This window comes from Halichoerus grypus, chromosome 4 (genome assembly GCF_964656455.1).
Source record: "Halichoerus grypus chromosome 4, mHalGry1.hap1.1, whole genome shotgun sequence".
NCBI classification, from domain to species: Eukaryota; Metazoa; Chordata; class Mammalia; order Carnivora; family Phocidae; genus Halichoerus; species Halichoerus grypus.
In genome coordinates this window covers 80,345,406-80,372,892 of record NC_135715.1, presented here as the reverse complement: position 1 = coordinate 80,372,892, position 27,487 = coordinate 80,345,406, and the positions used below count along the sequence as shown (strand labels likewise).

At 47.0% G+C, this 27,487-nt stretch overlaps 1 long non-coding RNA gene across 1 annotated transcript; it reads right to left on the bottom strand.

Moving 5' to 3' along the window:
- Positions 1-206: 206 nt before the first annotated feature.
- LOC144381489 (uncharacterized) lies at positions 207-24,390 on the bottom strand. Its single transcript, XR_013446740.1, has 4 exons — positions 24,213-24,390; positions 23,852-24,071; positions 2,072-2,129; positions 207-1,522 (listed from the first exon to the last, which is right to left on the bottom strand). It is a non-coding gene; the product is annotated as an uncharacterized LOC144381489 (long non-coding RNA).
- Between the last annotated feature and the right edge of the window lie 3,097 nt (positions 24,391-27,487).

The window sequence follows — 27,487 nt, the reverse complement described above, 5'->3', positions numbered from 1 at the left end:
GACTTCCAGATTTGTGCCATGCATCCCCCACCCCCAGCTTTCCCCAATTGTCCACAAAGGTACAGACATTTACCAGTGGGACCAACTCAGGGAAAAAGGGAAACACTACATTTTCTGGGAACTTATATAGAATGATTCTGAACATATGCTGCTGCCCAAAGGCCAAAACTGGTTTTTTTTTTTAAAGATTTTATTTATTTACTTGAGAGAGAGCAAGAGTCAGAGCAAGAGAGCACAGAGGGAGAGGGAGAAGCAGACTCCCCACTGAGTGGGGAGCCCGACGTGGAGCTCCATCCCAGGACTCCGAGATCATGACCTGAGCTGAAGGCATGACCAACTGAGCCACCCAGGTGCCCCTCAAAGACCAGAACTGTTAAATGGCCTGCCCAACAATTGGAGTGGGAGTTTTGAGAGGTGTGAAAATAGAAGAATCCTTGTCCTACATTTAACAATTTGTTCACTGAGACTACAGATTCATCCTGTGCTCATTTCCCTGGTTCCAGAATGTGGAGTGGAAATACATACATTAGCACCTGGTGGAATTCCCAGTTTGGTTTCTGAACCTTGGAATGATGGTTATTAGGGAAGAGAAGAACAAAGAGAGGCCCTTGGAACCATGCCCTCCCTCAGACTAAACCAGAGGCCATGCAACATCCATGGAGGAGATGGGAAAGATTAATAAGTTTATGAAGCTCTGCAGAGAGGCAGGGTTGGTTATTTCTACCATTGCTCATTTTACTGACTGGTCTACTGTGAATATCAAATGGGGGTTGTTGAGACTGACATGACTTTCACAGACTTCATCAGATGAAGACGCAACTGCATCTGTGATTCTGTCTCTGGATTGCCTTGTGGAGGAAAACTGCCAGGTGGAACACTGCAGCCCACTGGGAACAAATCTCTTGCCCTGAGGTACTGCTTCTGAAGGAATGTCTATGACCAGCAAAGTCAACAAGCTCAGAGCCATGTTAAAATTATCACTGATGAAAACAGGCTAGACAACTGTCAAGAAGGCCACCTCTTAAGGAGGGCACATGATGTGATGAGCAATTAATGAATAATTGAATATTATATCAAAAACTAATGATGTACTATATGTTGGCTAACTGAATTTAAATAAAAAAAGGAAAAAAATAAAATCAACTAACAAAAAAAGGAAAGAATGTAAATTTGGCAAATATACTTGAATATATCCTAGTCAAAAAGGAAAGCAAAGGAACAGACATACTGAGCTGGTGAGTGGCTGAGGGGAGAATTGCCTGCATTACCTGTTGGTTTTAAATTATCGAGTGACTGGGCAGCCACGCACCACAGTCGCTATTTTGACTATAACCTGCCTCATAGATTGAAGTGAATTCTCCTTCTTTCATCAACAGAGCTGAAGTTGATTGGGCATTCGGAAGCAGTCACTGAAAGGAAGTACTTAGAAGACCCATGGCAATGATCCATGAGCAAAACTTCTCTACTTCCTCTGGACACCCATTCTCCTGTTGACTGCACAGCTTCTCCTGCAGAGTTCACTCTGCAGATGAAAATGGTCATTAGGAGGGAGCAGTGGCAGGTCTTGGCCCTGAAGTCTCCCAGAGGAGTGAGGTCTGGTAAGCGAAGCCAGTGGACATTTCCATTGCCAAGGCTACTGATGTTTGCACAAAGCAACATGAAGAAACACGGAGAAAACTCTGCAGTCCAAGGCCTGGGGTACCATATGGGAAAGGGCAGCCTTGGTTTGCTCTCCCATCCCCCAAAATACCTCCTGCCTCAACAGAGAATGGGCCAGGTGATGGGTTGTTCATCTTTCCTCTGAAGAAGCACCCAACCTTTTGGATTTCATTGGTAACCCTACTTTTTTCTCTTTATTTACTCATCTCATGGTCCTCTGGGGGAGCAGTTAGCAACCACCATTTGGGCAAAGAAATGTCAGAAGCTGACATTCACAGATGGCTATGGAGAGGGGCAGGAAATGAGAGACAGGGAGGCAGGCAAAGGCCCCATCTCATAAGAAGAGATGAGAGCTGGCCAGCAAATGTGTCACCCTGAAGAGGAACATGCTAGAGAGAAACAATTTTCTTACCTGCTCCTCAGAACCATAACGCTAGGGTGGGCGTAAATTTCTGTTTCTTATGATTTCCCTAACAGAGACAAGAGAAGAGAGGCACAATGAGATGAGGACACAGGCCAAAGACCCAGAGGGCTTGGGCCCGCCTAGTTCTCAAATAGGAAGTGAAGAATACCCAGAGAGACCACCCTGCAGAACTCTAAGGGACGAGACACACACAGAAAAAGGTGAATGGGGGCCCTGGTGTGTACAATTTAAAGAACTCTCACACTTCAGAATATTCTAGAGCAGTAAGGAGCAATGAACTTGATACTCACCCAGAAAAAGTTGTAGATTTTTTTCCAAAGGCTGCTAAATTTTATTTTATAAGGGGATGGAAATTAGAAGAACCAGTAAGGAGATATTAAAGAATAGAGAAAATAGAAAGATCATGGATGTCAAGCTCAAGTAGCAAAAGGGTGGTATCTGGCAGGGTTTGGTATCTGTGCCTTTATTGGGAAACCCAGGAGGGAGTGTATAGAGGGTGGGATACATAATTAAGTGTAAACTGAGGCACAGTGACTCTCCTAGATTTGTGATATCTAAGTAGGATGTGCCTGTTTCTCAAGAGAGAGACAGGAACTAGAGATCCAGACCCAGTAGCCTCTTGGTAACTTTAGCTGGTAATGAAGCCAAGGGGGCACATACAAAAGGAATTGGCGGCTCAATCCCAGGGCTTTGGCCTACAAGTAAACCCAAGACCACATCGACAGTTTTTATTATTGCAAAGTAGATAGTAGAGAAAATTATGTGTGAGTTTAGAATCAAATGAGGCTCCCTAGTGGAATAACCCCAAGTCAGATATGAAAGGCTTCCAGGATGACTTTTTCACTTACATCACATTTGTCAGCCCAGACAAACATTTCTCCACCAAAATCACAGCAAGTTCTTATTCAACCTTATATGCCACTCCCGATATAATGGATCCAACAGATTTCACACACTTTTGGATTTTCTAAAAACTGAAAAGTGTTAAATCAAACCTTTATATCATGAAACAAACTGCCAGGGTACTATCCAAACATTTCACACTCTCAAAGTCATTTAACCAAGATAGCACTGCTACAACAGTAAGATATAATCAGCTGGCAGAACATGTTGGGCAGATGCAAAATGGAATGCCTCTTATGTGGAATTCACATAGCTAAACTCCACACAGACAAGTACTGGTCTACTGCTTTAAGGGGCAAGGATGGGGAGAAAGACACCAATGATCTTCTAGCATGTAAGTTAAATATGACTTGCAAATGTGATCCCAATTGTTATCCCATTGTTTTTAGTATTCTTTTAAAACAAATATTCCTTGTTCATAATGAAAAGACCACTCACAAATCTTTCCACAAAGAATTCAAATGCATACTTTTCAGGTTCTGGTAAGTTCTATTCTAGTCCATTTGCTTCTTAATGGACTTTATGGGCTTCTAGTCTCTAAGAAATGTTCAACATCAATGCAATTCTCTGAATATGCTATCATAGAGTCATAAAAATTCTGTCAGTAAGCAAATATAATAGCAAGTGAAATAGAAAACATAACAAAAAGTAATATAGCCAATAAATTATATTGAAATATGAGGAGTATAGTTTTTTTAAAAAGCAAACTTTTTTTTTAAGTATGCTGTACCCCCAGCATGGAGCTCAATGCAGGGCTTAACCCTGAGATCAAGACCTGAGCAGAGATCAAGAGTCAGATGCTTAACCAACTGAACCATCCAGGGGCCCACCCTCTTTTTAAAATTTTTTGAGTATTAAGTAAACTCTTTTTTTTTAAATGTAAACTCTACACCTGACATGGGGCTTGAACTCCCAACCCCCACGATCAAGAATCACATTCTCTGTAGACTGAGTCAGCCAGGATCCCCTAAATAGTACTTTTACTGAGTAGTTTAAAGGAAGAGGAAAAATGCAAATCCTATAATCCATATACAAAAAGGTGACATTTTTTAATATAATGAATCTAATAGAACTTGCTCAACATATTTGGTGCCAACAATAGAAAGACACCATGTACTTAAATCCTTGGGTCACACGTCGTAAAACACAGTGTTCCCTTCTTTATATTTCCATGAACCCAGTCACCACCCACCAAACACAATCACTGCCTTCATCTTCAGACACAAAAGGTCCCAAATTCACATTGGGCAATGGCAGTCTAAACAATCCAAATCTCCTTTAGCTGATTTTCTTTAGCTCTACAACAGAGCAGAGCTCTAAATATGCAAGGTATCACTATTAGGAGAAAGGTAGCTGCTGGTACCGCCACTTATACAGACTCGTGAGGCTGCATTTACTTTTGCACATGGGAAACCAATATACTGGGAAGAGGTGGGACATCAGTGCCCCATGTCTTCCAGGAGGTCAGGGGGATACTTTAAAAGGGAGGCAGATGGAAGGACTGTCTGCCTGCACTATTGTCATAGCGCTGCTATGGACTTACTGATGAAGCATCTTGCTTTCCCCCCTGTGTATGTAATTCTGTGTAAGGATGCAAAATTATTGTCCATACAGGACCTCTGTCTCATTGCATAGTGCAGGGGGGGATCCTTTTAATTGTGGTATAAAAAGAGACCCAAATGAGTAATGTTTGGGCATTTTTAAACAAAACTTTAAAACCTAATAAAGTCTTTTCTCCAGAACGTTTTCCATCCCCCTGAAAATAAAAGGACTATTTTCAGGCCACTACAACTCTGGCATAACAGACAATACCACTTCCAGTGGGTCCAGGGTATGGGGACACTGAGTGGATGGCAGAAAGGAGGCAGCTATTTTCCTATCCAATCAACACCTCTGAGCACATCCTTGGAAAGGAGGAAGGCATGTACTTCCTCCAGACGTCCACAAGCATATGTGGGATGATATCTATGAAATTGGAGGAGTGGTGTCTCATGTAGGAAATACCTCCAACCACATTTTCTTCCTCTTCTCACCTTCTCTGAGTCCGCTACTGGTCAGATTCCACCCCACAGTCCCTACTGGTGTGTGTGTATGTGTGTGTGTGTGTGTGTGTGTGAGCACATGCACACTTGCTCATGTGTGCATATGTGTGTACACCAGGGCTCACATCCTGGAGGCCCTGAAGATGACAGCCCCACCTACAGAGGGATGGGCAATAGCTTCCCAAGATCTTAGGCCTTTCAATTTCCAAAGCAAACCGTAAAGGAGGGGTTGGAGCCTTGGCCCTTGAAGGTCAGAATCCACCCTTACCCCTAGAGTCTGCCTGTCCTGTGCTGTGAGCCATTACCTCCTTTCCAATGGGTGTGATGTGAATGGGGGGCCACTCAGTGGGTTGCCATGACCTCGTTCCTCCTCAGACAAGAACGTGCTGGAATGCCTCCTGTAGGATATCAATGCTCACCCTCACCCCCACACCATCTCCCTCTCTGTAGCCACTTACTTCAACATGACTTCTTCCAAAGCCCCCAGTGAATGTCTGGTTCAGCCTTCTTACCAGTCTGTGATTCTGGGCAAGGCACTGACCCGGCAGGGGTCTTCCCCTTCTCCCCTCAGTGGCTCCCGCCGATCCCCAACTCCTGTGTACACATCCTTGTGTAACCCCCTCCCTTGGAGTGTGATCTGGACGTAGTGATTCACTTCCATTCCACAGAACATGGCAACATGACCCAAAGCCCCTTCCGAGAATCGGTTATAAAAGCTCCGTGCCCGGCCCCGTGCTGACCCTGATCCGTGTTCTCGCTCAGATCCCCACACTGGGAAACAAGCCCCTATGTGGAACCATGACACAGGCATGTGCACATGGCCTAGCACCGAGGGCCAACAACAGACAGAAGAACTCAGGCCTTCGAGATGGACTGAATCCCGCCAACACCCCTAAGTGAGCTCGGGTTCTAAGTGAAGCAGGTCCTGCCTTGGTGTTGTCAACAGCCCCAACCTCCTGAGAGGCTCTGGTAGGAGCCCCCAGCTGAGCACTGCTGGGGTCCTGATCCCCGGAGACTGTGACCCAGTGAGTGTTTGTGGGCGAAGCCACCGAGTGTGGGGAGATGTGGTGTGACCCAGCACTAGGAGCAGGGCACTGAGACTGTCCACCTGCCCCAGGCCCTGCCCCTCCTCCTCTCCCTCTCTGCTCTCCTCCTCAGCTTCCTCCAGCCACCCTGGCCTCCTTTCTGACCTCCACTCTGGCAACATCAGCTTGGGCCTCCACTCCTCTGCAGCGTGGTGCCCTCTGCTGGCTGCATATACTTGGATTTGTGCTGGGGTGTCTCCTTGGCCTGCCTCAGGAAATCTCAATGTCACCTCAGCACGGCCTTGTCAGACCCCTCACCTGCCGGAGCTCGGGACCCAGTTGTCGCCCCTGCTCTCTTCCTATGGAGCAACTGCTCTTTTCATTCACGTTTTTCATTCATGTTTGTCCATCTTCCCTCTAGACCCTGAGCTCCTAGAGGGGGAACCCGGGTGGCTGAGAAGCACCTGCATCATCTGAGTGCTCGGGGCACAGCGGCTGATGAACAGGCCAGAGGATCCATCCCACCACCGACCAGCTCAATTGTTGGAGCCTAATTGATTTGGGTCCTTTGGAAGTCCTTTTGTTTTGTTTTGTGTTTTAAGTAAACTCTGTGTTCGATGTGGGGCTCAAACTCACCACCCCGAGATCCAGCGCCATGTGTCCTACTGACTGAGGAAGCCAGGTGCCCCTTTGGTCATTTTTAAAGCTACTAGGCTGATAACTATTGAAGTTAACTTGGTGATTTCAACATTTAGCAGGTATATTTCGTTATGCTGAATTACCAAATATCTCCCCAAGTTTCGGTAGCATGTCACCATGGATTCCCCCACATGACAGCGCTGAGTGGCTGTTCAGATGGGAGATGGAGCGCCTTCCTGTGGTCATTCAGGACCCCAGAGTCCCTGCACCGTGGGCCTTCTCCCTCCCTGGGAGGTCATGTACCTCTGCAGCCATGAGCACAAGGGGGAAGATGACAAAGATATACATACAGGAGAGTGTTCCTAGCCAGGTCTAAAAGGCTCAAAATGTCCACCTTCATGCTCAATCTTTTATTTTTTGGGGGGATTTTATTTATTTATGAGAGAGAAAAAAGCACAAACAGAGGGGAGGGGGCAGAAGGGAGAAGGAGAACCAGAGAGATGCTGGGGGTGAGGAGGATAGGGGGTGGCTTAATGGGCCTGTGGAGGGAACAGCTTGGGCCACGCAGAGCAAGCCTCCATCGACTGTGGTTGGGCCGGGAGCAGTGAGTAGTCCCAGATCCCTGTCCCCATGGCCTGCAGTCTGGGGAGACCTCCCAGTGATTGGTTCTTGGACTCAGACAACATTGAGTGGTGGAAAAAGTTTCCTTTATTTAGAAGGGACCTGGGAAGCCCATCAGGCTGATGATACTTTCTTTTCTGGGAGCTACAGCACCAGCCCCAGAGCGAGATCCGGAACCAGCGCAAGAACTGGGCCCAGCTCCCGCTGTGGCCCCTGCTGCAGCTTCCGAGCCCGAGTGCCGCGGGTGGGGATGAGTGTGAGGGGCATATGGCTGAGGATACAGCAGAGGGGAGGCACCCGGCTTAAGGAGGCTACTGCAAAGTTTTATAAGCAAAGAAGTGCCAAGTTAAAACTTATAGAAGTCTCCTACTGTGGGGGATGACCCTGGCTTAAAGGTGTTCAAGTGGGGAAGCAGGGTGGAGTCCCCGCTGTGACAGCGTGATCTCAGGATCCCGGGGGTCACAAGAAGAGCGGGTGGGGCCTGAATGCTTCAGAGTTCCCAGACGTCAGATCGGGAAGGCTGGCTGAAAGCCGCGAGTCTAGGTGCTGGCTTCCTGCTCTATGTAGCCCTAAACCACGAATCCCAGCACGGTTGCGGGGTGGCTTTCCTGGGAGGGGTCCAGCAAAAAGCAGAAGCATGGCAAGCCCTCCAACACCCAGGACGTACAGCGTGGGTCTGGGCCACAGGAATCCATAGAACCTGGAGTTGGAACTCGGTCTCGGGCCTGAGATAGGAACACTTCGTCACTGGCAGGTGAACACAGAGTTCTGACAGAAACCGGGGAGGTAAGACAGACTGCTTTTCTGTGAGGGCTCACTGAAGAGCTGGGGGGCAAATTTTCAGCTCCTGGGTAGGGAGCAGGGTGCAGCCATATTCATCCCACCCATTGGGGCCGCAAGCCTTCAGGGAGTAAAACAGCGCCACATCCTGGAATCCAGAGCCGCTTACACTGAGGCCTGCCTCTGCTGGGAGAGGGGCATTTGCACCAGTTGAAGTACACCTGAGGATCAGTGCTCAGGGCCCTCCCCCTGAAGGCCAGCACAAACCATTCAGTCCTGTCATGTTTACCGATCAGAGAGGGGTGCAAAGCTTCAGCTCCCAGGGGAAACACTAGTAGCATTCTTTGTATTTTTTTTTTTAACGTTTTATTTTTTTCAGGTATTTTTTCTTATTTTTCCGTCTTTTTTATTATTAGTTTGTTTGATTCCTTTCATTGTATTTTTTTTTCTTTCTTCTATTCTTTTCTGGACACAATGACGAGATGGAGAAATGCACGCCAAAATAAAGAACAGGACGTAGTACTCACTACCAGGTATTTAATCACTATGGATATAAGTCAAATATCTGAACTAGAATTTAAAACAATGATTAGAAAGATACTAGATGGGTTAAAAAAAATCGTAGGAGACATTAGAGAATCCCTCATTGTAGAAATAAAAGAACCAAAATCTAGACAGGCCCAAATTAAAAATGCTATTACAGAGATTCAGTCCCCAACGAAGACTATTAAAAGGATGGCAAAGAGGCAGAAGAGTAAGTCACCAATATAGAAGATAAAATAATGGAAAATAAAGAAGCTGAAAAAGAGAGAAAGAAAAATATTGGATCACAAAGGGAGATTTTGAGAACTCAGTACTTCCCTAAAGTGAAAAAATATCCGGATAATAGGGGTCCCAGAAGATGAGGAGAGGGACAGAGGGGGAGAAGGTTTATTTCAACTAATTGGAGCTGAGGACTTCCCAACTCTGGGGAAGGAAACATGTACTCAAGTCCAGGAGGCACAGAGAACCCCTCTCAAAATCAATAAAAATGTGTCACCATCTTGACATATAATAGTCAAGCTTTCAAATTTCAGTGATAAAGAGAAAATCCTGAAAGCAGCTCAGGACAAGAGGGCCTTAACCGACAAGGGTAGATACATAGGTCCAGCAGCACACCTGTCCACGGAGACCTGGCAGCCCAGAAAGCACTGCATGATATATTCAATGTGCTAATGGGAAACTTACGCAGTCAAGAACACTTCATCCGGGGAGCGTGTCATTCAGAGTAGAAGGAGAGATAAAGTATTTCCAGGACAAACAAAAAGTTAAGGATTATGAACACTAAACCAACCCCAAAAGAAATATTTTTGGGGATCCTTTGAGTGGAGAGAGAGCCCAAAGGTAACAAAAATCCAGAAAGGAACAGAGACAATCTAGAGAAACAGCACCTTTGCAGGTAAATCAATGGCACTGAATTCATTCCTTTCAATAATTTACTCTGATGTAAATGGACTCAGTGCTCCAATCAAAAGACACAGGCTATCAGCATGGATTAAAAAACAAAACAAAACAACAACAACAAAAAAACAAGACCTATCAATATGCTGCTCACAAGTGACTCATTGTAGAGCCAAAGACACATCCAGATTGAAATTGAGGGCATGGAGAATCCTTTATCACACTAATGGACATGAAAAGAAAGCTGGAGGAGCCATCCTCATACATCAGAAAAAAACAGATTTTAAACCAAAGCCTGTTATAAGAGATAAAGAAAGATACTATATCATAATAAAAGGGTCTATCCAACCAAAAGATCTAACAATTATAAGTATTTATGCCCCTAAGTTGGGAGCAGCCACATATATACACCAATGAATAACAAAATTAAAGAAACTCACTGATAATAATACAAAACTAGTAGAGGTCTTTAAAACCCCACTCACAGCAAGGGACAGATCATCTAAGCAGAAGATCAACAAGGAAACAAGGGCTTTGAATGACACAGTGGACCAGTGGGACTGCACAGAGATATTCAGAGCATTGCCTCCTAAAACAGCAGAAAACACATACTTCTGGAGTGTACATGGAACATTCCCCGGAACAGATCACATACTGGGTGAGAAATTAGGTCTCACTAGTACAAAAAGATTGACATCATACCATGCATATTTTTAGACCACAGTGGTATGAATCTTGAAGTTAACCACAAGAAAAAATATGGAAGGACCACAAATACGTGGAGGTTAAAGAGCATCCTACTGAAGAATGAAAGGAGAACAAGGAAATTAAAGAAGAATTAAAAAAATACATGGAAGCAAATGACAGCAGGACAACTCAGAGCCTTTCAGATACAGCAAAGGCGGTCCTAAGAGGGAAGTATATAGCAATATAAGCGTTCCTCAAAAAACAAGTTATTATTCTCCAATACACGACCTAACCCAGGAATGGACCCACAACTCTATGGTCAATTAATCTTTGACAAAGGGGGAAGGAATAGCCAATAGAAAAAAGACAGTCTCTTCAACAGATGGTGTTGGGAAAATTGGACAGCCACATGCAAAAAAAAAAAAAAAGAAAGAAAAAACGAACCCAGACCACTTTCTTACACCATACACAAAAATAAACTCAAAATGCATAAAAGACCTAAATATGAGGAAGGAATCCATCAAAATCAAAATCCATCAAAAAGACGAGAACACAAGCAACAACCTCTTTGACCTTGGCCACAACAACTTCTTCCTAGACATGTCTCTAGAGGCAAGGGAAACAAAACCAAACATGAACCATTGGGACTTCCTCAGGAAAAAAAAGCTTTTGCACAGCAAAAGAAACAATCAACAAAACTAAAAGGCAGCCTACACAATGGGAGAAGATATTTGCAACTGACCTCTCAAGTAAAGGCCTAGTCTCCAAAATCTAGGAAGAACTCATCAAACTCAACCTCCAAAACCCAAAAAATCCAATCAAGAAATTGCCAGAAGACATGAACAGACAAATCTACAATAGAACACATAAATGGCTGACAGACACATGAAAAAAAGGCTCAATATTGCTCTTCATCAGAGTAATACAAATCAAAACCATAATGAGATACCACCTCACACCAGTCAGATGGCTAAACTGAACAGCTCAGGAAACAACATATGTTAGCGAGGATGCAGAGAAAGGGGAACCCTCTTACACTGCAGGTGGGAATGTCAACTGGTGCCGCCACTCTCGGAATAGTATGAAGGTTCCTCAGAAACTTAAAACTAGAACTACCCTATGACCCAGCAATTGCACTACTAAGTATGTATCCAAAGGATATAAACGTAGTGATTAGAACGGGCACATGCACCCCAATGTTACTGCACCAATGTCCACAAGAGCCAAACTATGGAAAGAGCCCTGATGTCCATCGACTGATGAATAGATCAAGAAGACTTGGTATAGATACACAATGGATATTACTCAGCCATCAACAAGAAGGAAATCTTGCCCCTTGCCACACTGTGAATGGGACTGGAGGGTATTATGCTAAGTGAAATAAGTCATTCAGAGAAAGACAAATACCATAAGATTTCACTCATATGTGGAATTTAAGATACAGAACTGATGAACTTAGGGGAGGGAAGGAAAAATAAAATAGGCTAAAAACAGAGAGGGAGACAAACCATAAGAGATCCTTAACTACAGAGAACAAAGTGAGGGTTGCTGGAGGGGAAGTGGGTTGGGGGATGGGGTAATTGGTGGATGGGCATTAAGGATGGCCCTTGATGTCATGAGCACTGGGTGTTATATGCAACTGATGAATCAATAAATTCTACCCCCAAACTGACAATATACTATATGTTAGCTAACTTGAATTTAAATAAAACTAAAAAATACAAGTAAAAAAAAAAAAAAGAGGTGTGCAAAAAATGTAAAAAAATCACTCTTCTCACTAGCTTTTTAAAAATACATAAGTATTTTTCACTTTAAACATGTGTTAATATAAGATGTATGTGGAATTTAAGAAATGAAACAGATGAACATATGGGAAGGGGGAAAAGAAAAAAAATGAGAGACGGAAACAAGCTACAGGAGACTCTTAAGGATACAAACTGAGGGTTGATGGAAGGAGGTGGGTGTGCGGTAGGCTAGATGGGTGATGGGTATTAAAGAGGGCACTTGTTGTGATGAGCACTGGGGTTGTATGTACGTGATGAATCTCTGAATTCTACAACAGAAACCCATTTTGCACTGTATGATCTCTAACTACAATTAAAATTAAACAAACAAACCTGTGTTAAGATGGGTCAGCCAATACTATTTTAAGTGAATTAAGAAGTATTTTAAATCTTAAAAATTCTAATATTGGAGATATTAATACATGTAACCCACGTAATGAAAAACTCTTCGATATCTTCAATAATTTTTCAAGTGAGGAAGGGTCTTGAGAGCACAAACTGAGAATTGGGATCCCAGGAATGCCTCCGGCTGTCCTGCCGGTGGTGGGCCACAAGGGGGCAGCATGCTCCCTGCTACTCACCCACAGGGGTCTCCCCACATCCCTGTCCAGCACTCCTCCCACTTCCCTTCTTTCCTTCTCTGCACTCTCCGGGGCTGCACAGCCTCTTCATTACAGGAAGTAACCTTCTAAGCGTGGTGCCATCAAGACCAAGGCAGTCACATATTACTCTGTAAATGTTCATCAGATGTCTCCTATGCAAAGCTTATCACCCAAGGCTGAGTGCACAGGAGAAGCCCCCTCTCAAAGAGTTAAATAAGTGGTGAGGGAGCGGGACCCAAAGGCCAGACATTAGAACAGCGACACGGTGATGAGTGCGAAAGCCCTTTATTTTCTATAAAGGACTGAATGTTACTAATAGATTCCTGACCTGACAGGCAGAGGAAAACCAACAGGGAGATACTGAGATACTGGCCAGGAATGTCTGGAAGGATCTGGAAGCTCAGGGACATAAGAAGGACAAACACCAGGTTCTGAGAGACATAGAAGAGGAGAGATTGGAAAACTAGAAGCCAGGGAACTGGAAGGGGAACACAGGATTTTTCTTTCTTTTTTTTTTTTTAATTTTATTTATTTTTGACAGAGAGAGAGAGAGCACAAGCAGAGGAAGCAGCAGGTAGAGGCAGAGGGAGAAGCAGGCTCCCCGCTGAGCAGGGAACCCGATGCGGGGCTGGATCCCAGGACCCTGAGATCATGACCCGAGCCAAAGGCAGACGCTTAACCGTCTGAGCCACCCAGGCGCCCCGAACACAGGATTTTTCTACTTGGAAGGTGAGGTTTCCCAGATGTCAGGAGAATTTGAGCAAAGACTCCAAGTAAAATGGGGAGTAGAGGACCTTCGAACTTGGGAGAACGGCCGGTGGGGATCTAAGGAGCAGGCCTACTGGAGGGGCCTCACTATAGAGACAGGGGCAGGGTCCAAGCTGCCCCCAGCAGTCTGTCTCAGAGACACAGGACACTGGTGGCTGAAGGCCATGAGCAAGCTAGGTGGCAGTCAGCCTTGGTGTGGACTAGCCCGAAGGGACAGTGGTCTGACTTACCCATGGCCATCCTAATATGCCAGAGACAGAATGTGTAATCTGGGGGCGGGGGTGTCAGGAGGCCTGTGGTCAGGAGTCCAGATCCAGAAATCTCCATGGAAGAGCATCTGGGAGTCCTGGGCTGAGATGGAGGGGAGGAGGACAGGGAAGACGGAGGGAGGGAGGTGTGCAGGAAGAGGCAGCAGGGGGTGTGGCCAGGAAGGGGTTTGGCCCAGGAGCCATCTGCCCTGTGGGAGAGGGAGCCTGACCTCTCTTGCTGGGGGAGCTGCAGGTAAATGGGGTGGAGGGTGTGGGGGGAGGGAGCAGACAGGGCCCTGGAGCCCTGAGGCATGTGGTACTGGGGCAACCCCAACCCCCTCCAGACACCAGCAAAGCCTGGAGGCAGCCCTAGAAATGACTAATGGCCAGCAAGTCTAGCCTCCTCACTTAGTGAAGAAAAGGGACATAGCCGATGAACATAGGGGAAAGGAAGGAAAAATGAAATCAGGTGAAAATGAGAGAGAGGCAAACCATCAGAGAGGCTGACCTCTAGGACACAAACTGAGGGTTGCTGGAGGGGAGATGTGGGGGAAGGATAACTGGGCGATGGGCATTAAGGAGGGCACTTGGTGTCATGAGCACTGGCTGTTACATGCAACTGATCAATCGCTAATTCTTTCCGAGAAACTCGGGGGGAAAAAAAAAGAAAAGTAAAGGGAGTCCTGGGCAGTGGGATGAATGACTACCCCGAAGGCCACGCAGAGAGTCTGGCAGAGCTAGGGCTGGGACCCAGTTCCTAGCTCCCCCTTCTGCCATGACCTTTCCCCCAGGGTCCCACAGGCGAAAAGAGGCAGGGCCTGAAGAGGTCCCACTGTGTGCCTGGGGTCCCCACCCGTCCTTTACACATCAGGAAGGGGTGAGCTTCCCTGGGGGCCCACAGCAGGACAGCTGCGCAGAGGGGCAGAGACAGCCCCAGTCTTGGTCCTGGGCATGGGGGAAGGAGGACAGGGACAGGACGAGGGCCGCAGGAGCCGCTGTCTGCTCACCTGTTTGCCCATTTGCTTGAACACAGCTAAGGAGACCGCACCCACATCTCCCGGGGACAACCTCCAGGGATCCTGTGCAGACCAGGAAATCTCCCCAGTTTATTGCAGAGGCCGCGGACAGGTTGCCCCAAAATGTGCCATTTTGGTATACTGGTTATTTATTTATGTATTTCTGATTTTATTTTTAAGCAATCCCTACACCCTACCTGGGTCTCAAACACATGACCTCAAGATACAGAGTCCCACACTCCACTGACTGAGCCAGCCAGGTGCCCCTGGCATACTGAATATTTTCCATAAAGGTGACTTAGGACACAGCCTGTGCAAGGACACTTAGACCTTCCCCTGGCAGCAGGAAATACATCTCGCATGGAACAGGTACCCTCTCTGAAGCAGGACGTAAAGAGACTGCCTTATCCCCAGAGGTGGGGAATTTAGAGCCCAAAAGGCTTTAGAAACAACCCGTTACTTTTTACCATGTACTGCTCCAGCCCAAACTCTGTCTAGAATTCCTTACTAATCCAAGCTCCCAAAGCTCAGGGTTCTTTGTCCTGTCGATGCCTCACAGATTTATTGTCACTTTGTCAAATGGGTAAAACTGCCTGCCTTGGTCCCTTCTTTGAGTCTCAGTTGCATTATTGGGCTTCCAATCATTATCCTATTAATCTGACTCATGCAATTTTAATTCTTAGTCCTGCTAAGACCTTGAGGGTAGAGAAGAACTTTCCCTCCCTTCGTCAAGCCGTAGTAGGAGGCTCTGAGTCTCCCCAAGGAGAAGACCTTACTTCCCACCACCTGCATCCCAACCTCTGGCCTTGGGGATCATTGAGGAGGTTGGGGGGAGCCCCAACTGCGGGAGCCCAGAATAGGCTGCCTGGGTCAGGACCTGCACTGTGCAGCCCGGCCCTCCCTCGAGTCTGGGTGGACCTGGGATCACTGGGCCCGCTATGGCCTTCTGACCTGGAAGAACCCACTGGCATCACAGGATCCCCCTTCTGTTGGGGGACTCCCTTGTGTTTCAAAGTCTGTCTAGACTCTCAGTCCTGCTGACTGCTGATCCTGTTCTCGCTGCCCCCAGGTCACTCTCGTCCTGATTGGAAGCTACAGGGTCATAGTCAAGGAACCTCAAGCCCTACATTCAGGCGAACTCTCCCCACGCTTGTCCTGTTCCACATCACTGGCTACTCTGCCCCAAGCTGGCGCATGCGCAGCACTCTCCTCTCAGCTCACCCGAGGCACTGAGGGCACTGCAGGCCCCTGGAGCCGGGGCTGGTCCCTGGTCACCAGGGTAGTGGGGCCCACACACCAAAATTAACCATGAGATCGAGGGGGGTACTCGACATATGCCAACTTCCAAGCACTAAGCTACACAAATGCTCATCTTTTCCCCTACAGTAGAACCACGAGTATCTGCACTGCTTTGCCAGGACGGAGCAGGCAACTGACAAAAGCAGCCCCGGCCCCATATGAGAGACCTGGGAATACTGAGTGTGGGAAGCCTTGGACCCCATCAGGCTGACTGTCACCATTTAAAAGCTGCTTCCGAAAAATTTGGGGGGTTGACTCCCTCTACCCTGGAAGGTATGCAGGTGGTTGGGAAGCAGCCTGAGCTACCTAGGCCTGCCCAAGCCTGCCAGATGGGGTTCTTACTGCGCATGCACACGCTGCGCATCAACAGGGCAAGAAACGGGAGAGGCCGGTCACTGGAGCAGGCTTCTGGGGGCACAAGGCCACCTGCCTCATTCCAAACTCTAATTACACAGTTTTCCATTGAGGGCAGAGATGGAGAAACCAATCTTGCCAGGACAGAGCCAGACAGGCTGGGTAGGGCATCTTCCAGCAAGACACACTGGGGAGCCTTTACTGCTGGTCAAGCCCGGGACCCCATCCAGAGTGGGTCCAAACGGGTTCTGACTCTGGCCAGTTGAAAACTGCAGCCTCCATGGAGGTATCACATTGCCTGATTTCAAACTCTACTACGAAACTCTAATAATCAAAACAGTAGGGTACTCAGACATACAGGTGAATGGAATCGAACAGAGAGCCCAGGAGAAGCCATGCATATAAAGGTCCATCAACTGATGACAAAGGAGGCAAGTCCATACAAGGGGGAAAGGACAGTGTCTTCAATAAAGGGTGTTGGAAAGACTGGACATGCGTAAGAATGAAACTGGACTACTGTCTTCCGGCATACACAAAAATAAACTCAAAATCAATTACAAACTTGACTGTTAAGACGGAAACCATAACACTCCTAGAAGAAAACATAGTCAGGAAGCTCTTTGACATTGGTCTTAGCAATATACTTTTTGGACCAGTCCCCTCAGGCAAGGGCCACAGAAGCTAAAATAAACAAGTGCCGTAATAGCAAACTGAACAGCTTTTGCACAACAAAAGAAACCTACAACATAAGGAAAAGGCAACCCAGTGAATGGGAGAAAACATATGCAAAAGGTACATCCAGTGAGAGTTAATACTGAGAATATGTAAAGAACTTATACAACTTCATGCCAAAACCACAAATAACCTTATTTAAACATGGGTAGAAGACTTCATCGACTCTTTCCCAAAGAAAACACAGGTGGCCAACAGGCTTCCGAAAAGCTGTTCAACATCACTGATCATCAGGGAAATGCGTATCAAAACCACAATGAGATATGACTTCCTACCTGTCAGAGTGGCTATTACCAAAAAGACAAAAAATAACAAGTGTTGGCGAGGATGTGGAGAAAATGGAACCCTCGCACACTGTTGCTGGGAATGTGCATTGGTGCAGCCATTATGGAAGGTCCTCAAAAAATTAAACATAGAAATACTGTATGACCCAGCAATTCCACTTCTGGGTATATACATGAAGAAAACAAAAAAACACCCATCCGGAAAGATATACACATCCTTGTGTTTCTGGCAGCATTATTTACAAGGACCAAGATACTGATGCAACCCTAAGTGTCTGTTGATAAATGTATAAAGAAGATGAGGTATGTATACATAAGGAATATAACTCAGCCGGAAAAATGAATGCAATCTTAACATTTGCAACAACTTGAATGGACCTAAGAGTATTATGCTAAGTAAAATGAATCACAGAAAAACAAATCTACTAGGATTTCACTTATATGTGGAATCTAAAAAACAAAACAATGAAACAAAACAAAACAGAACCAGACTCATAGATGCAGGAAGCAAGCTGTTGGTTACCAGAGGGGGAAGAAGGGGTCAGGGGCAGATGATACAGGTGAGGGGATTAAGCAGTACAAACTTCGAGTTATAAAATAAACAGGTCATGGGGATGGAATATACACATAGGGAATATGGTCAATATAATTCCAGTCACTTTGTAAGATGACGGATGGTAACTAGACTTACCCTAAGGATCATTTCATAATGTATAAAACTACTGGATCACTCTGATGTTGATCCACCTCAAACTAGAAGATAATGTGTATCAATGATACTTCAATTTAGAAATTGATTAAACTGAAAAAATAAAAAATAAAACTGCTACCTCACAAAGATTCTGGGGCTGGGCTCCCCCTACCAAGCATACTGGGCAGTTGCTTGGGGCCAGGCCCCAGCTGCCCAAGACCTGCTGAAGGAGTGTGCCCTGCACATGCAGGGCTGCTCAGTGCAGGGCTCCCAGGGATCTGGAACAGGGCAAGGGTTTGCAGACGCTGGTTCCAGGAGCTGGCGCTCGGGGTACAAGGGGTTGGTACAGTCACATGCCTTCTATGCACAACACAGCCTAGGCTCACCTCAGGCACAGCTGGAGGATACTGGACTAGCCAGGGCAAGGAAGGGCCACTGGCTGGCAATAAGAGACAGCTGGGCTGTCTGGCAAGGGAGACACCTGGTCCCCAATCAGGCAACCGGTCCAGACGCACTGTGCATGGACTGTGCCTGTGGGCCTAGCGGTTCAGGGTTGCCTGGGATCTGGAACAAGGCGAGTGTCCAGGTCATAGGCTCCGTCTCTACAGGGATAAGGGGTATGTCTAACTTCAAGGCATAACCTGCAGAAATGAGCATAAGTTTCCCAAAGGCACAGCTGGAAGAGACTAGAATATATTCCCAGGGCGGCGCTAGTTGGCTGGAAGGTGATTCTTCCAAGGAGAGTCCTCTGGGTTCCCTGGTTCTGGAAGAGCCCTGGACCCGATTAGGCTACAAGTCCAAATAAGGATTTGCAGCTGCCGCCTCAGTGTGATTCTCAGGGAGTGAGCTGGGGACAGTGCTCCCCAAATCTGGGGCCGGAGGCCCTCCCACCTGCTCTGTGCTGCCCTGCAAGCAGGTGAGCTCCAGGGGAAGCTGGTGGCCTCTCAGGCTGAAGTCACACATTTCCCATTCTCGGGGGTCTTCATCCATTCTTGTTCACCACAAGTCCCTCTCCACTGGGTTGCTTGGGCCCCATGGTAGGAAGAAACTCACCGGCTGTGCCCGCACCGCACTGTGCTCGGGCCTCCAGTGGAGGCTCCATGGTGCAAGGACCTGGGGTTTGCTCACCTTGCAGCCAGAGCAGGGCTGTCTCCAAACAGGCACCTAGAAATGCTGCAGGAAGGATGGATCCTGCCACGAAGTCAGGGATGGAGGAAACCAGGAGCTCTACTGGGGTAGAAATCTTGTAGAGTCAAAAACTCCACCTCCCAGCCTGTGGGAGGAGTCTCCCACATGATCCAAGCAGCCTCTATTAGAGAGCACACCCCTGTCCCTCACAGCTACTCCAGCCCCGAGAGACCCTGTGGTATCTAATCCCAAAGCAACCTCAGGGCCCAGCACTGATGTGGGGAACAAAGGCAGAAGAAAAATTATTAAATTTCCTTATACCTACAGCCCACTGATAAACCCTTGAAACAGGCAGAGGGACATTCCTCTAGGGACTCAACTGCCTCTATTGATACTTTGCTAAGGGGGAAAGGCAACCCTATCCTGAAAGCACCCCCAACCCCCAGATCCTGTAGGTCCAACTTTAGCATATAAAACTTCCTTCGGAAACTTCCTTTCTCTCTAAACCCCTCAAGATATGTGTTGGTAATCACACCCCAAGCAGATGGCCCACGGATATACATCTGAAGGTTCTCATGACTCAGGTTTTATTAGGTGGTAATAAATGACCTTTTCCCAACAATAGCTAGCCCCCTCAAGGTCCTGGAAACCTTGCTTCCAAAGTTCCTTAGAGACTTACCCTATCCCTAACCCCCTCCCAACTTGAAAGTATATAATGGGCCACTCCTCATGACCCCAGTGCAGTTCTTCCTGAGCTTTCATAAAACCACCTTTTTGCACCAAAGAGGTCTCAAGAATTCTTTCTTGGCCATTGGATTTGACCCCTAACGTTCTTTCCTACATCAGTCCCACCTCCCAGAACTTTCCCATCCTCCCACCTTGAGAGTGGACTTCCACTTTAATTAGGTGTTTGGTGCTTGCTACATCCCTGCTGACTGCCTCGATTCAAGCATGGATCGGATCCCTGCATGAATCTTCTCCTGGAGGATCCAGGAACTGAGACCTCCCTTCACACAATGCAGACTCAGGGGTAACAGCTTCAACTGATGCCTGAGTGCCACCAATTGGCACCTGCTGCCTCAGAATGATTGGGAGTGGGGGGCTCTCCCATCCTCTACACTATGCAAGCATTTGGGGACAAGCACTAACTCCCCAGGCCCAGAGGGCCCCAGTGCCCAAGGTCTGCAGAAGGACTACCTGCTGTGCATGCGCAGCTGTGCAGACCAGTATCGGGAGGGATCTGGAACTGGCAAGGGTCTTGGAGTCCTGATCACAGGATTCAGCTCTTGCAGGACCAAGTTTGTGCCTAACTGGAAGCTCCACTCGGCACAAGTGGGCATGGTCCCCCTGAAGGCCGAGATGGAGGAAATGGTAGTGCCCTGCCTGCATCAGCCCAGCCCCCTGGCTAGGGTCTCCTTCACTGAGAGACTTGCTTATCGGTCAGCCCAGGCCACTATCAGGCAGTCAGTCCAAACGGGGACTGGTAGTCCCCAGTTTAAAGCTGCCCTCAGGAAGATTCGGGGGGCATTGGGCACTGTCCCCTCTGGAGGCTATGCAGCTTTGGGGGACCAGCCTGAGCCTAACAGGTCCCAAGAGCCAAAGGCCAGCTGACAGAGTACATACTGCACATGTGTGGGAGACACAGGTCAGGGGAGCCTGGAATCTGAACCAGGGCATCTGTAGGGACAGGCTGAGTTCTAGTAGTGAGCTACTGGGGGACCAGGACACGGCCTAATTACAAGTGCTAGTCTGCACAGATGCGCCAATTCTTCCCCCTGAAGACACACCTAGAGGAATCTGGACTGCCCTGTCAGGCAAGGCAGTGCAGGATGGGTTGAGATTTCCTCCAGTGAGAGACACCCAAGAGCCTTGATTATGGTAGCCCGGGACCCCATCAGGCAGCCAGTCTAAGTGGGGAGTGACTGAGCCAGGTTGAAGCTGCCACCTCAGAAAGAGTTTTGGGGAGTGAGCTCTGTCCACCCCGGGAATGCTGCAGGTTCAGGGGACCTGACTAAGCCCAGCGGGCCTGGTAAACCGGGGCAGCCCAACACTGCTGGCCGACAGTGCAGACACTCTTGGCACACACTACTTGTCTCTCCTGGTTTAGCACCCCATATCCTCTCCTGTCTTTACCTGCTAGACGCAACCGGCTATCACCTGCATGTCTCCATACTGACTGTCTGCATCATATTATGCATACATCTTGGATTTCTTTCTTGTCCTTTCCTTTCCTTTGCTTCCCCTCCCTCCCTCCCTCTCTTCCTTCTTCTTTCCTTCATTCTTTCCTCCTTTCTTTCTTTCATTCTTTGTTTCTTTCTTCCTTTTCTCTCTTTCTCCCTCTCTTCTCTCTCCTACCTCACACCCACGCCCCTCCCTCTCTTCCTTCCTCTTTCTTTCCTTTCTTTCCTTCGTTCTTCCCTTCTTCCTTCCTTTCTTTCTCTCTCTTTCTCCCTCCCTTCTCTCTCTCCTACCTCCCACCCACGCCCCTTCCTTCCTTCCTTTCTTCCTTCCTTCCATTTGTTTATGCTAACTGGGAGACATTAATTTGTCAAAAGCTTTTATTCCCTTGCTTGGCACAGTATCCAAATAAGCTGTGGCCCTAAGGGTAGTTTTTCTAAGTATGTCACAGCCACACCTTTCAGGTGGTGAAATTCATGCAGCTCAAGACTGAAACCAGTTCCTGACGGTTAGCAGATGCTGTAGGACGTTGCTAACCATGCTGGAGAAGGTTATCCTTTGACATCTGCGCCACTATGGATGAGAGAGAGGGGAAATACTGGCCTTCCTCCTTCTCAAGGATGTGCCTGGAGGCGTGGATTGGATAGGAGAACGGCTGCCTCCCTTCTGTCACCCGCTCAGTGTCCACGTGCCCTGCACCCACCGGAAGTGGGACTGTTTGCCAGAGTTGCAGTGGCCTGAAAAGAGTCCTTTCATTTTCAGGGGAATGGACCACATTCTGGAGAAAAGGGAGCTTTTAATACGTTCTGCAGTTATGCTTAAGCACTACTCATTGGGGTCTCTCTTTATACGTCAAGTAAAAGGATCCCTCCCTGCAGTATGCAATGAGACAGAGGTCCTGTCTGGACAAGAACTTTGCGTCCTTACACAGAATTACATCCACGTGGGGAGCACGGTGCCTCGGCAGGAAGTCCGGAGCAGCACGGTGACCGCAGTGCAGTCAGACAGTCCTTCCGCTGCCTACCTTTGTGGCCTCCCCCTGGCCTCCTGGAAGACAGGGGGCACTGCTGCCCCACCTCTGCCCTGTGCACCAGTTGCCCAGGTGCGAAAGCAAATGCAACCTCACGAGTCTGGAGCCGCATTGGGCCGGCAGCTCCCTTTCCCCTACTAGTGGTACCCGGCATAGCCGGAGCTCTGCTTGTTGTAGAGCTAAAGAAAATCAGCTCAAGGCCATCTGGGTTGGTTAGACTGCCACTGCCCAGTGTGAACGTGGGGCCTTGCGTTTCTGAACACAAAGGCAGTGATTGTGTTCGGTGGGTGCTGACCGGGTTCATGGTATTACAAGGAAGGGAAAGCTGTGTTGTATGATGTGAGACCCAGGGATTTAGAGTATAGGGCGTCTTTACACTGTTGGCCCCAAATATAGTGAGCAAGTTCCCTTAGATTCCTTATATACAAGAAAAGTCACCTGCCTTTCTCATGTGGATTATAGCATTATAGTTCTCTTGGTTGAACTACTCAACAAAAGTCCTACTAGTAAGGGGGACTGGTTGGTTCAGTCTGTAGAGCATGTGACTCTTGATCTTGGGGTCCTGAGTTCAGCCCCATGTTAGGTGTAGATTTTCCTTTAAAAAAAAGAAAAGGGAGAGAGAGAGATTTTACTTAATACCTTAGAAAAAGGGTGGTGGACCTGAGTGGCTCAGTTGGTTAAGTGTCTGACTCTTGATCTCACCTCAGGTTTGATCTCAAGGTTGTGAGTTCAAACCCTGCTTTGGGCATGCAGCCTACCAAAAAAATAGTTTATTTAAAAAAAGAATTACTTCTCTTTTTTCTCTATATATTCATTTTCTTATGTTTTCAATTTTCCCTGCTGTTATACATGCTTACTGACATAATTTTTATGAGTCTATGATAGTCCATTTAGAGGTTTGCACTATGTGAAATATTCCTCACATCCTATGTGAGAACTTGGTGGACCCAGGTCCTCTGGGGTCCTTGGTCTGCGTTCTCATCTCATTATGTCTTTTTCTCTTGTCTCTACTAAGGAAATCATAGGAAACAGAAATTTGCACCTACCCTAGTGCTATGGTTCTGAGGAGCAGGTGAGAAACCTGTGTTTCTCTCTAGCATGCTCCTCCTCAGGGTAACACATTTGCTGGCCAGCTCTCATCTCTTCTCAGTCTCTCATTTCCTGCCCCTCCCCATGGCCACCTGTGATTGTCAGCCTCTGACCTTTCTTTGCCCGAATGGTGGTTGCTAAGGGCTCCCTCAGAGCACTGTCAGCACGTAAACAAAAAGAGAAGGAAGGTCACCCGTGAAATCCAAAAGGCTGGGTGCTTCTTCAGAAGGAAGATGTACAGCCCATCACCTGGCCCATCCCCCAGGGAGGCAGGAGGTATTTGGGGGGATGGGAGAGCAAACCAAGGCTGCCCTTTTCCATGTGGTTTCCCAGGCCTTGGACCACAGAGTTTTCTCTGTGCCCCTCCGTGTTGCTTTGTGCACATATCAGTAGCCTCGGCAATGGTGATGCCCACTGGCTGTGCTTACCAGACCTCGCTCCTCTGGGAGACTTCTGAGCCAAGTGACCTGCCAGTGCAATCTCCTAATGACCATTTTCATCTGCAGAGTGAGCTCTGCTGCAGAAGCTGTGTGGCCAACAGGAGAATGGGTGTCCCGGGGTAGCAGAGAAGTTTTGCTCATGGATCATTGCCATGGGTCTTCTACTTCCTTTCAGTGACCGCTTCCGAATGTCCAATCAAGTTCAGCTCTGTTGGGGTAAGAAAGAGAATTCACTTCAATCTATGAGGCAGGTTATAGTCAAAATAGCGACTGGGGTGCGTGGCTGCCCAGTCACTCGATAATTTAAAACCAACAGGTGATGCAGGCAATTCTCCCCTCAGCCACTCACCAGCTCAGTATGTCTGTGTGTCTGCTGTCTTTTGTGGCTAGGATATTTTTCAGTATATTTACCAAATCTCCTTTCTTAAGAGATGGCCCATCTTGACAGTTGTCTAGCCTGCTTTCATCAGTGATGATTTAATGTGGCTCTAAGCTTGTATTGTTGACTTTGCTGGTCATAGACATTCCTTCAGAAGCAGTACCTCAGGGCAAATGGTTTGTTTCCAGTGGGCTGCAGGGTTCCACCTGGCAGTTTTCCTCCACAGGGCAATCCAGAGACAGAATCACAGATGCAGTTGCGTCTTCATCTCATGAAGTTTGTGAAAGTCAGGGTGAGTCTCCATGACCCATCTGGTATCCACAGTAGACCAGCCTAGTAAAATGAACAATGGTTGGAATAACCCACTCTGCCTCTCTGCAGAGCTTCACAATCTTACTAATCTCTCCCATCCCTCCAAGGATGTTGCATGGCCTCTGATTTAGTCTGAGGAAGGGCATGGTTCCAAGGGCCTCTCTTTGGTCTCCTCTTTCCTAATAAACATCAGACTAAGGTTCAGAAACCAAAGTGGGAATTCCACCAGTGCTTATATGAGTATTTCCATTCCACATTCTTGACCTGGGGAAATGAGCACAGGATGACTCTCTGGTCTCAGTGAACAAACTGTTAAATGTAGGACGAGGCTTCTTCTATTTCCACACCTTCCAAAGCCCCTACTCCAACTGTTGGGCAGGTCATGTAACAGTCCTGGTCTTTGGGCATCAACATATGTTCGGAATCATTCTATAAAAGTTCCCAGAAAAGGTAGTGTTTCCCTTTTTTCCAGAGTTGGTCCCACCAGTGAATATCTGTGTCTTGGGGGACATTTGGGGAAAGTTGGGGGTGGGAGATGAGATGCATGGCACACATGTAGAAGGTTGTAGGGTCATTTCCCAAAGGGCTCCAGTCTCTCCCTCACTCTAGGGGCTCAGAGGCCCACACTGGCTTAGGGCTCATAGCTGGGGAAGAGACCATGATTCTTCACTATAGTAACTACTCAATCTAGATATTTATTTTTTCTGCTACATTGTCCAACAATTTCAATCTGGACAGACCTGATCTCAACTGTCCAACAGCACACACCCTTGAGGTTCCCGTCCTCTGGTTACCATTCTGGCTCCGTGGCTCCTGGGTGACTGCACACACCTTGACTCTGCTGGTTGAAGCATCCTCTCCTGCCACTCCTCACCTCCCATCTCCTCCTGCAGTGTAGGACAGCTCCCCCAGAGCTCCTCAAGGACACTGGTACCTCCCGTACCCATGCCTCTGTAAGTGTGTTGATGAAGGTAGTGCACAGATGGCTGTGTCTTTCAGCAAGCACGATTAGGGATGGCTGAGCACATGGCACATCACAGAACCATTTCAACATGCCTGACTCTTATGCTTCCTGACTTCTTCCTGCCTTCCTCAACGGTATACCCAAGGAAATCCCAACATTTGGCCCTTATTGACCCAATATAGCATCCAGAATATCAACACCATGTGCAAGTGGTCAGGGTCGTCCTTTAAATACCAACTCTTAACTGAGCATATTCCTATCAATGAATTCAGTCCAATCCATATCTTTATTTTGTCCCTTTGGTCTACCACTTTCACAACATATTCCAGCCCTGCCATTCAGGCTTTGGCCAGCACAGAAGGGCTAGGTTCTCTAAGCTGTCAGTGTATCGTCTCTCCTTCAGGAAAGGCCTCGGAACTTTCTAAATGGCTAATTTTCAAAATTTTTTCTTTTCTTTTTCTTTTTTTTTTTTTTTTTGAGAGAGATAGAGAGTGACCATGAGCGGGGGCATGGGGGAAGGGTGGGGTGGGCGAGAATCCCAAGTCGGCTCCATGCTCAGCATGGAACCCAATGCAAGGCTCAATCTCACAAGCCTAAGTTCGTGATATGAGCCAAAATCAAGAGTCAGACACTCAACCAACTGAGCCACTCAGTCGCCCACAAAATTTATCTTTAGATCAACTTCTATTATGAGCTCCTATCAATACAGAGCAATGAAGTCAAGCAATTCTTTCATCCTATAGAAAAACTTCTCCCTGAGGAAAGAGTGACTCTGTAGGGACCAACAGAAATTACACATCAAGCTAATCGTGGACTATAAAACAAGGGGGAAAATCATTTTAGGGTGATGGATACATGTACATCACCTTCATTACAGTGATTGTTTTACTGGTATGTATATATATCAAGAGTCTTGAAATTATACACTTAGATCTATGGAAGTTTTGGTTACATAATTATACTTCAAAAGGCTATAAAAATATCCAAAGACTCACACACCTAGGAAGGTAAATACTCTGTACTTATTGATCTGAAATAGTTACAGAAATAGACAACTCATCTCAAAAAATCCAACCACATCATAATGAGGAATTCTGGTAGGTCAGAAGAATTGAATGGAATAGAATAAATTCACTAAGGTACTTGAACTATAGGAAGCTAGAAGGTAATATATTGATGTCCTATATGCTCTCCAATTTCCCTCTTGATATACACTTTCCTTCTTAAAAATTTTATCTATTTCTTTGAGAGAAAGAGCGGGAGCACACATAGAGGCAGGGGCGAGAGGGGCAGAGGGAGAGGCAGAAACAGACTCCCTGCTGAGCCCGATGTGGGGCTCCATCCCAGCACCCTGAGGTCATGACCTGACCTGAAGGCAGCCGCCCAACTGACTGAGCCAACCAGGTGCCCTAATATTCTCTTTTTTTGTTACTTTCTACCTTCTTACCTATTTTATCCACTTCTTGCCCCTCACCTTGGCAAATCATGTATATGTTCTCTGTATCTATGAGTTCGAGTTACTGTGTTTTTTGTTTTCTGGTTTGCTTTAGATTCCACATATATGTGAACTCGTGGTATTTGTCTTTCTCTTTCTGATTTATTTCACTTAGTACGTCCCCTTGGCTGTTATGAATTATGTGGCAATGAATGCAGGTGCACACGTATCTTTATGAGTTAGCGATTTCAGTTTCCTTGATTTTAACACCTAGGAGGGGAATTGTTGGATGATATGGTTATCCTATTTTGAAATTAGTTTCCCTGAAGTAATCTGTATCCCCAAGGTGAGTCTTGAACTCACGACCCGCAATCAAGAGTCACACACTCTTCTGACTGAGCCAGCCAGGAGCCCCTCACATTGAATTTTTTGGGAAAACTTGATACCGTTTTCCATAGTGGCTGCACCCATGGACAATCCCAACAACAGAGCTTTCCTCCACATTTTGGTCGACCCGTGTTATTTCTGGTCTTT